Source organism: Aethalodelphis obliquidens, unplaced genomic scaffold (genome assembly GCF_003676395.1).
Source record: "Aethalodelphis obliquidens isolate GAN/ISIS:26980383/991018 unplaced genomic scaffold, ASM367639v1 scaffold3, whole genome shotgun sequence".
NCBI lineage: Eukaryota > Metazoa > Chordata > Mammalia > Artiodactyla > Delphinidae > Aethalodelphis > Aethalodelphis obliquidens.
The window spans coordinates 63,447,555-63,458,849 of record NW_020837947.1 but is presented as its reverse complement, the minus strand read 5'-3'; the positions used below and the strand labels follow the sequence as shown (position 1 = coordinate 63,458,849).

General features: G+C 37.2%; 1 pseudogene; it reads right to left on the bottom strand.

The window, feature by feature from the left end:
• Positions 1-1,342: 1,342 nt before the first annotated feature.
• On the bottom strand, positions 1,343-1,961 carry LOC113606093 (lymphocyte antigen 6E pseudogene; annotated as a pseudogene).
• Positions 1,962-11,295: the final 9,334 nt, after the last annotated feature.

The window sequence follows — 11,295 nt, the reverse complement described above, 5'->3', positions numbered from 1 at the left end:
ATAATGAACTTCACCTGTGCCCAGGTTCCCTCCATAGTTCCCTGTTTCTAATTCCCTACTGTTTCCTTCCTTTGTGAACTGATTTAAAAAAAATAAAACCTTACTCATCCTTGGACATGAGTCCAGGTAATATGCACACCAGCTGCTAGTGTGGAAAATGCATTGATTTCTTTCCTTTCTTCCTTTCCATCTCCACTCCTCATTAAATCCAGGGTCAATGTGATGAGATAGGGAAGTACAACCACCTGTGTAAGAGAGCACACTTTTGCCTAATATTTGGCTTCCCAGTTTGACCATTAGACTTCAGAACATATTTTCTAAACTAAGGTTAAGGAAAAGCAAGGCATCTCTGAATCATTCTTTGTACCATCTGTGTATTATTTTCCAGGGTGTTCACATGGAAAGAGGTGATAGGAAGAAAAGTGTGTAGAGAAATATCTTTCTGTAGAAATTTCAAGAAAACATGTTTTGCCCTTAGCCTGATAAATAGATCTCCCTTCCCGCTTAAGACTATTAGGAAGGTAGAGCCTCTATATCAAACACAGAGGAAAGCAAAACAAATTTAAAATCTGCATCCCTGATTCAAAGCTCCATCCCTACCAATGGATTCACTGCTGCTCAGGTATAGGAACCTTACCCCAATGGTAAGACTGCGTCCCTTATGTCATCTGACACCTAGAGGTGCTCAGTGTTGAATAATACTTGGCCAGTTACGGACAGGGCACATTTGCTAGAAGTCCCACATTTTTTGGGGGCGGGGGGTGGGAACATCTGTGTTTATTTGAGGCAGCAAAGCAGCAGGAGGGCTCCAGTGTGGCGGTGGAGGGAGGGGGCCCGAGAGCAGCTGGATTTCGGGCTGGGAGCAGATTCCTGGGTCAGCAGCCTAGACCTGGGGACAGTGGAAGGCATGTCTTCCTAAAGGCTGCCCTCGAAGTGAGTGAAATGAGGTGTGCAGAGGTGCCAGGGGAAAGGGGTTCTGTGCTGGCGCTTGGGGCTCTAGGGGCTGCGGATGCCGGGATCCTGACGCTTACTCCCATCCCCGCCCCCCGACACAGGCCGAGACCTGGCCACACACTCACCCGTGCCTAGCAGGACACACGGACCAGCGCCTCTCCACACAGCACATCTTCCGCACCTGCGGGCGGACAGGGCCTGGACAGGGGCAGGCCTGGGATCAGGTGCCCCTCCCAGCATGTCTCTGGGACGTGGTTCTGACCCTGGGGCCTTCAGGCTCCGTTCCCAGGTTCCCCCTGGAAGGCTGACCGGGAAGTAAGGGTAGCCGGCAGGTGTGTGGGTGCAGAGGGCAGGCCTGCCTGTGGGGACCCAGGGTCTAGACAGTGGGCTCTGCAGGGGGAGGAGTCTAGGGGAGGAGGCTTCGCGATCCTCTTGGGTCTGGGAGGAGCTGGGCTTTCCTTCTTTCCTGAGCTTTGGAAGTCTGGGCCGGGCACAGGGTCCCGGGGGTCAGGGGGCCAAATCGTAGCAGAGCCGACAGCAGGCTGAGCAGGAGCCCGAGGCCCAGCACAGCGGCGCTGGCTCGCAGCCCGCGGTCGGCCGCACTGATGTTGCACAGGAAGCTCTGGCAGCAGCGGGTGTCCACGGACGCCACACGGAGATTGACGCTCGGGATGGGGCAGAATGGGGAGTAGCCCTTGTTCAGGGTGTAGCCAAAGTCCACCACGTTCCCGATAACAGCGGATGCAGAGATGCTCACACAGTAGTTGTTTGTATCGGAGCAGACGGTGGGCTTCAGGCAGTACCAGTTGCTGTTCTTATTCACGCAAGAGAAGCACACCAGGGAGTGGGCTCGCTCCACACCCAGGAGGGCAGCCAGCAGCACCGGCAGGAAGACCTTCATTCTGGAGGGGACTGGCGTCCTGGCTGGGGTCTCACGAAGCCAAAGAAGTCAGCCCGCCGGCGGACGCAGGTCCCCGGCCGTGCAGTCAAGCCTGCCCCTGAGCCCGAGCCCGCGGCAGCCCGCTCCAGAAGTCCCACATTGTATTCCATATGTATGGAAGTGGAAATTACACTACATAAAGAGTTTGATTTTCACTTTCCCAAAGATGTTCAATGTATTCCTAATGGCCTTGATTTTATGTTTGGTTTAGAGAGTTTCAAGGACAAATATGGGCATGTTGCACATAACCAGCTTATTATAATTCACTATATGGGTGTTAACATTGCACTTCTTGGCAGGCCAAGGAGTTCTTGATGCATGCCAAGGGTCATTTTCCAGCCAAAACTCTTAAGGTAGTATCATCAACTCCTCCACATTAAGGTTAATAATTAAGTAGAGCTGCCAAACTCATGTTAAACTATTTAATATGAGTAATCAGAGCAATTGACAACTACAGTTGTTGTAGCAATTGAACTACAACTTAGTACCTACTGCCCTCACAAAGTTAATATCTACCTTAATAATATTTCTACCCTTCCTCTAGCTGTGAAATAATCTAGTGTTAGTCTAGTTTCTAAGAAACCTAGTCTAGTTTCTAAGAAAGTCCAAGAGCTATTTTTCAGTTTCTCAGGCAAGTATATCTTCACCTAGGAGGGCTGGCAACAGGTGATTATTTGTTCTAGAATAATCAGGAAGGACCTGACAATTATATTTACTTTGGTTACATGAGTGAGAAGAGTGTAAATATACAACATAATCCTGTCAAACACACATTTTACATTTACACTTAAATAAAATATATGCTTTATAACTTCATTTTATATTTAATAAACAATATTTTCAAAATTAACTTTACCAGGTGGAAAGAGTCAGTCTGACTGTGAGTCAGTCAGTCAGTCTGTCCTGACTGAAGAGGACACAGTCCGTTGCTTCAGATCATAGACAGGAAATGAAGGCAGCTCTGTGACCTTAAGCAAATTATTTTAACTGTATGTTCCTCACCTATAGAACAGAGAAATTACAGCCATTTCATAATATTATTGTGGAAATGAAATATTGCTTATAAGTACTTAGCATATCGTAGTCAATTAATATGAGCAAGTATGTAAAAAACAGAGGCAAAAGCCTATGAATAATTATTTTCCAGTTCATTAATTATCTCTCATTTCTCTTTTTAGTAATTATTTACTTTATTTTTCCTATCTAAAGATTTTTTCAGGTACAATTCTTGAAATATGGCACTGTCATTTCCAGTGTGTGTTGCTGTTATTGTCACAAGCATTATCTACTTTCTGCTAAATGCCAAAAAGCAGCTGCAACATTCCTTCCCCCACATTGACATTTCTCCCCCACCTGCTCTCTCTCTTCTCTGGATTCTTACAGTCTGATACATCTATTTTTCTAAGATTAAATATGAATTTCCTTTTAAAGTAGACTTGTATTCTTATATTTAAATAGTATCTTTATAGGCGGGTACAACACAGCATCTCCTAATTTTCCATGAAAAAAAAAAAAAACAAAAACAAAAAACCCCTGAGAACTCAGAAAGAAAGCTAAAATCCATACCTTTTATACTATGTTAACATTTATGTTCTGAAGAGATGGATGAAAAATCTAATGCCAGAATCTGGAGCAAGTGTAGAACTTTATCTAAACCCACCTTTATTCATCATCTCAGAGTCTCTGGAAGTATGAGGCAGCCAAGGGTTAGATGGAGGGAATACTGACTGGGAGTCCCACACCACATCCTCTGAGGATGCACCTCATGGAGACCAACAGTAAAGGAAGCAGAGCAGGCTTATAGCAGGATGGAGCTGCCTTGAATGCAGTGCACTCTGGGAGTAGACCAAGAGCTGTGCACATCACACTCTATTCCAGCTCTTAATCCAAAAATATTTTATAACCACCCAAGTCAACAAACCAGACAAGTATACATTGTATAGCATACCTGATTCACGTATCAAGGCTACACAGAAATATTCACCTAAGAATTTATAAACAGAAAAAATAAAGTGAAGCAAATATTAACAAACATAAAAGGAAAAATAACATATAACTAAGGCCACAGAAAATAGATTATTCATATACATTTCTTTAAAACAATTTCTTGAAAATAGAAGCTAACAAGACATAAAGTAAAATTAATAGTTCAAGAATGAGGAACATATGTTCACTGATGGTGAGCACTGAAACCAAGTTTTACATTTTAATACTGAATAGGAATCAGATTAGAAGAGCATGTAAAAAAAGAAAAGAAAAAGGATGGAAAAGATACCACTTCAAAATGTATTCCAAAAATTAAAAAATGAAAATTATGGAATGTATTTGAAAAATATAAAAGTAACCACTTATAGAATTTAAAATAGGACCCAGAATTTCCAAAACAGTAGAAAGTATGAAAGTGAAAAAGAGAAGGAGTAATTAAGGAAAAAAAAGATAAAACTAAATAATAGAAATCAAAAATACAAAGCTAAAATTAAAAAACTACACTAAAGGGCTTTCCTGGTGGCGCAGTGGTTGAGAGTCTGCCTGCCGATGCAGGGGACACGGGTTTGTGCCCCAGTCCGGGAGGATCCCACATTCCGTGGAGCGGCTGGGCCCGTGAGCCATGGCCGCTGAGCCTGCGCGCCCAGAGCCTGTGCTCCGCAACGGGAGAGGCCACAACAGTGAGAGGCCCGCGTACCACAAAAAAAAAAAAAAGAAATACACTAGGAAAATGCAAACTAAAAGAAATCAGGACTTACTATTGAACAAAATACTATTAAGCAGGCAAGAAAAAAAGGCTAATGTGTACCCAAACTGGAAAAATCATAAACAACTTGAATGTATCAAATAACAACACTGCGCTGGAAGACATAAAGGAAAAGCTCTCAGGAGGGAGAAAACATGGAATAAAGATTAGAAGTAGAATAAGTGTAGAGGGTTTTAATAAACTCAGTCTTAAGCAGGTGAAGGTGGTAAAAGTAATCAAAGATGTGCAGGATTTGGAAAATAACATTATTAGAGATTTTTAATAGTTACAAAATAAAATCTTTGCTCCTAAATTTAAAAAGTACTTATTTAAAATATGCACAGCATTTTTTAATTGAAGTATAAACTCATAAATTCACAAAAAAAATGTAAAACTCAGTGGCTTATCCCACAGTGGACATACATGGCACCAGTGCCAGGCTGAAAAGTAGAAGCTTCTCAGTACCCCTGAAACACATTTCATGATGCCCTGTCGTCATTACTTCCTCTTTCCTCCCCAAGGAGAACTATTATGATGACTTCTAATACTATTGATTTATTTTACTTGTTTTTCAACTTTAAGTTAATGGAATTATATATTAGCTATTCTTTATTTGTCTAGCTTCTTTAGGGACACATTATATAATGAGAAGTATACATGTTGCATAAAACAGTTATTCATTCACATTCATAGCTGTTGTTTATTCCTTGTATTTCTATATAGGTTAAACCATATGAATAAATTAAAATTTATATTTTTATTTTACTGTTTATGGACTATTTCATTATTTTTGGCCATTATTATTAATGTTGCTAGGATATTATTTTACTTGCTTCTGAGTACATACATCCACCCATTTCTGTAGGATATATACCCTTAGATGAAACTGCTGGGTTATACCACATGTATACATACAACTCTAGTAAATACTGTCAAACTTTTTTATAAGTGGATGTACCAATTGAAATGTTCATAAATTTTAAAGTAAATCTCTCCATTGCTCGCATCCTTGTCAGCACTTAATATTGTCAGTCTTTTTATTTGAGCCTGATAGGAACAAAATACCGTCTCATTTATTTTTAACTTTGTAGGTGCATAATACATCTCATTTAATTTTTCACATTTGTAGCTCTTTCACAACTAATGAGACTGAATACCTTTCATATACTTATTTTATCAAGTGCTTGTTTCTACCTTGTATCCATTTTTCTGTGACATGTCCATCTTTTTCTTACCGATTTTTGGAATTCTTTATATAATTTGTACACAAGCCCTCACTTGTACACATTACAAACATCTTCTCTTGTTCCACAGGTTGCCTTTTTACTCTCTTAACTTTTCATGAAGAGATGTTCTTAATTTTAATGTAGTACAACTCAACAATCATTCCCTTTAAGAATAGTCTTTCTGTATTCTATGTTACAATTTACCTCTATCCCAAGGTCATAAAAATATTGTCCTGTATATTCTTCTAGGAATTTTATTGTTTTGTTTTTAGATTTAGACTGATAATACACCAGAAATTGATTTTTGTATATAATATAAGGTAGAGGACGAGTTTCATTTTTTCTCATTATGGATATTCAAGAGATCTACTACCATTTATTGGAAAGACTGCTCTTCCCTCATTGATGTACAGTACAACCATTGTCATAAATCAAGTGTCCACATTAGTGTGAATCTATTTCTAAGCTGTCTTCTGTTCCACTGAAAAATGTCTCTCTTCTTGTACCAATACCATCTCTAGTTATTATAACTTTATAAATGTCTTGATATTTGGTTGTGCAAATCCTCCCCCTCTCCTGTCCTTCTTTTACAAAGGTCTTTCTTCTTAACTCATTTATATTTTTATATTAATTTTACATTCAGAATGTCAAGTTATACACACACACAACTGCTGGCATTTCTACTGGAATTTCATTGAATCTATAGATCTAATATGAGAGAATTGAAATATTGAGTCTTCCATTCCAGGAACGTGATGTATCTTCCCACATATCTGGGTCTTTGAACAGTACTCTTAATAGTTCATCATTCTCCTCAGAGGATGAGCATGCCAATTTTTTGATTTATTCCTAAATTTAAATCTTTTGATATTATTAAAAATGGCCAACATTTAAAATTTTACTTTCTTTCTTATAGTGGAGTACAATAAATTTTTGTATATTGATATATTGACCACATATCTAGCTACCTTCTTAGACTCACTTATTAATTCCTATAATTTATCTATAGATTCTTTTGGATTTGCTACATACACACACATACCATCAACAGATAATGGATATTTTATTATTTCTTTTTAAATTCATACATCTTTTTCTTATTTAACTGCATGAGTAGAACAGTGTTTCTCAACTGGGAGTGATTTTCCCCTAGCCCCAGCAATGCCTAGGAACCTTTTTCGGTTGTAAAAACTGGGCAAGGGCAGGATGATATTGGCATCCATTGGGTAGAGGCAAGGGGTGCTGCTAAACATCCTACAATGTATGGGACACCCTCCCTACAACAAAGAATTATCTGCCCCAGAATAGTGCTAAAGTTGCAAAACTCTGGGTGTGAACCTCTATGAAATGTTGAAATGAAGTTGGAAAGAGCAGAAGTCCCTGTTTTATTCCCAATCTCAGAAAAAAAAGATTTCAATTTTCATCATTAAATAAGACATTTGCATGAAGTTTATGTAGATGATATTTATAAGACTGAAGGAAAATCCCTTCTATTTCTAGTTTGCAAAGAGTTTTTATCCTTAATGGATTTTAGATTTATCAAATGTTTTTAATGCATCTATGCTGATGATCATATGATTTCTCTCCTTTATTAATGTACAAAATTAGACTGATTTTTTAAATGTTAAACTAATCTTGAATAATAATGCATCTCTGAGCCATCTGGGTCTATTTTTTCCACTTTTGGGAAGATTTTAATACAAGGTGCAATTGATACAATCTGCATATTATATAAATATATATATATATGTATATAAAACACCAGTCATACTTTCTATTTTCCTTATGTCAGTTTTGGTAAGTTGTACTATTGTAGCTACTTAACCATATAATCTATATTTTCAATTCATCAGCATTGAGTTCTTTATAATAACTTTTTATGATCTCTTTAATGTATATAAGATTTATTGTCATAATTCTTTTTCCACTGCTTATAAGGGTTATCTGTACTCTTGTTTTAATCACAAAGTAAAATGAAGTAGTAAAGAAATGGTAAAACAGAAAATTTAACAAATTATTAAAGATAAATAGGGAAATCTAGAAAAATGATCCACTGTGTTAGTAGAAAGAAGTTAGATCATTGAATTCCTAATACATATAAAATCATTTTAACTTAAGTGGTAAAAACTCACCACAATAGCAAAAAAACAAACAAAAACAAAGAAAAAGGATACAACTGTATGCCAAATTCAAAACGTGAAAACACAAGTAAGAAAACAAAATCCTTGTAGCAAGTTTTGGTGGAGAGGAGCAGGCCTTGGTGTGAGATGCACAAATGATGGGGTGAAGGAAAATCCCAGCAAACTTTTATTGTCCCTTCCCCTCTTCACCTTGCCCTACAAGGCAACAGAATGTGAATTTATACTTATACCTTTGTTCTTTCCCAAACAATACTTTAATACTGCTCTTAGGTGATGTAGGTCAAAGAAAATCCACAAATATTTCTGTGAAAAATTAAGCTATTAGCATATCTGCTTATTAAGCAAAATAAGGGTTTGGAAAAACATAATATTGCAGTTTTATAAACATATCATATGGTATATAAAAAGAAAAAATCTTTAAAAGTATCATACAAATAACAGAAAAGTAAGCCTATATAAACTTCATGCTAAGAAGAGTCTAATAAAAATATAAATTCAATATAACAGGGAGATTACAAAGCAACTAATTTACATGAAAAATTAGAATACAACACTGTGACTACAAACCTAATGAATAATTGGAGACAGCAAGGACTAGAATAGATACAGTTAAAAATCAAATTATATTGGTAGGCAAAAGGCTTGAGATAATCACAATGATCATAGAAAAATATTAATATTTAAATAGTTACAGAGGATTGTTGACACCTATTCATATATATATTGTTCATGTGCATATGTAAGAACATTTGCATATATATAAACATGTGAGTGTGGAGAGAAAGAGACAGAGATATAATGATAAAATCAACAGGAAACAGCATTTTGAACAGAAAATATATTTAGAGGCATAATAGGGTGACACTTCTCTTAAACAGAGAAAGAAGGAAATGTGCCAAATTTGAATGTATAATGAATAACTTGCATTCAAACAGAAAAGAAAAAAATACAAAACAATTAATAAGGAGACATAACCTGTATCTGTTTCAGATTCAAGAATAAAGAAAATTACCTAGAGGTCTAAGCAGAAAGAAAAAAGATCAGCTACAAGAAGGGAAAAATAAAGAACGCTTTATTCTTTGGCACAGCAACACTCTATGCCAAAAAAATCAAACAATGTCTCCCAGTTTTGAGAGGAAGACAATTTGATCCATGAGTATTACACTTAGTCAAATTGTCACTCAGGGTATAAATCAACAGACAGACATTCTAAGATGAAATAACTCAGGGAAATACCACCCAGGTGTCCCTACTGAAAAAACCACTTGGCAAGAATAAGTCAGTTAATTAGATGAATCAAAGTGTATGACTCAGGAAAGAAGAAACCATGGTATAAAAGCTGAGTGTGAAACCAAGATCCATTTTAAAATAGAACTTAAATAAAACAACAGATGTTGTGTTTGCAAAACAAAATCTAGATGTGATACATTTTGAAAAATCATGTATACCTGGAATGAGGAAGGAGAGAGGGAAAACGTATCTGAGAACTAGAGATCAGTGTTTGTGAACAGGTCAATGAAAGCTAAAAAGGGTACATGCAGTGAAAAGAAAACCAGAAAGATTTCAAACTGTTTATGTTCTTAATATTTTTTTTCACTTACCCTAAGATAAATATTTTAGACAGCAATAGATTTTCTTGGTAAAACACCATCTAAGTTCTTTCAGTTTCACATCTGTGTATTTTTTCTTTTAAATGCAAATTAAATTAAGTGTAATATTTTCATTAAAATCCATTAGAACATACTCCCATTTTTATGCTATTAATTTGGTTTTCATGTCTGCCTGTCTATACTTCAGTGTGTAAGTTGTGGAGGAATGTGGCTGAAATGTTGCTTTACTAAATATTAGGAGTGGCTATTATTTGTGGTAAGGTAGTAGTGTCTGTCTTTACTTTTTAACACTTTCCTGCACTGCTTAATTTTTAATACTAAACATTGGCCACTTCATAAAAACAATGCCTTTAGGATAATATAACCAAAACTATTTGGTCACAAAGAAAGAATGATATAAAATTGCTAGTGTTATGAAAAAAATTTTTTTTTAAAAAATCAGAATTTTACTGTAAGACAAAACAGAAAGAAGTATATCATTTTACCAGTTGGGAAAGTTTAATGGTAAAAAGAAAGTTAACTTTTCAAAATTTAACTCATGTAATCAATTAAATGTAATTTCAATCTAATGTGTTTGGAATTTGGAAATTATTCTTCCTCTTTCTTAGAAGGACAGGTGAGAGAAGCCAATAAATATCTGAAAAAAAGACTGTGAAGGAGAAAAAACTGGGAATTATTTTTACCAACACACAAACAAACAAGCAAAAAATTGTAAAGAAACACTATTTAACAGTGTGGTACTGATGTACTAATAATTAGGCAGATCAGTGGAATAGTACTTATATTTACTTAGAATTTTTAATGCAATTTTTCTAATTAATGAGATACATATTGATTTAAGTGTTCAGATATATGAGACTTTTGGAAAAATATAACCAAATTTTTAACAACATACAGGCAAAAAGATATAGTCAACACAGATTAAAGAATTAAAATTTCATTGTATGAAAGGTCATTCCCAAATAATAGTAACAATCATAAAAGAAATGTAAATATTCTGCTTTTCAAGAAATACCAGGACTTCCCTGGTGGCGCAGTGGTTGGGAGTCCGCCTGCCGATGCAGGGGACATGGGTTCGTCCCCCGGTCCAGGAGGATCCCGCATGCCGCGGAGCGGCTGGGCCCGTGAGCCATGGCCGCTGAGCCTGCGCGTCCGGAGCCTGTGCTGTGCAATGGGAGAGGCCACAACAGTGAGAGGCCCACATACCGCAAAAAAAAAAAAAAAAAAAAGAAATACAAAGGACTTTATGTCAGGATGGCTTTGAATTTCTCCCTCACCTTTAAACATACCAATAATGGATAACATTGTTAGAACATTAATAATATATAACCTTATTCAAAGAGGGAGGCTAACATTTCTAGAATAGAATAAACACACACACTGTATTATATGGAGGCCCAAGCCAAGAACATGAAGGACTCTGGAATCATTATTGAAGTAACTGGAAGTTTGACTTTATGTGTGTAGGGAAAGAAGAGACAGGTTTACTGCATGAACCTGAGACTGAGATGGGCCTACTGAGCCTGTAAAACAAAGCCAAAGGGCTTCCCTGGTGGCGCAGTGGTTGAGAGTCTGCCTGCCGATGCAGGGGACTTGGGTTCGTGCCCCGGTCCAGGAAGATCCCACATGCCGCGGAGTGGCTGGGCCCGTGAGCCATGGCCGCTGGGCCTGCGCGTCCGGAGCCTGTGCTGTG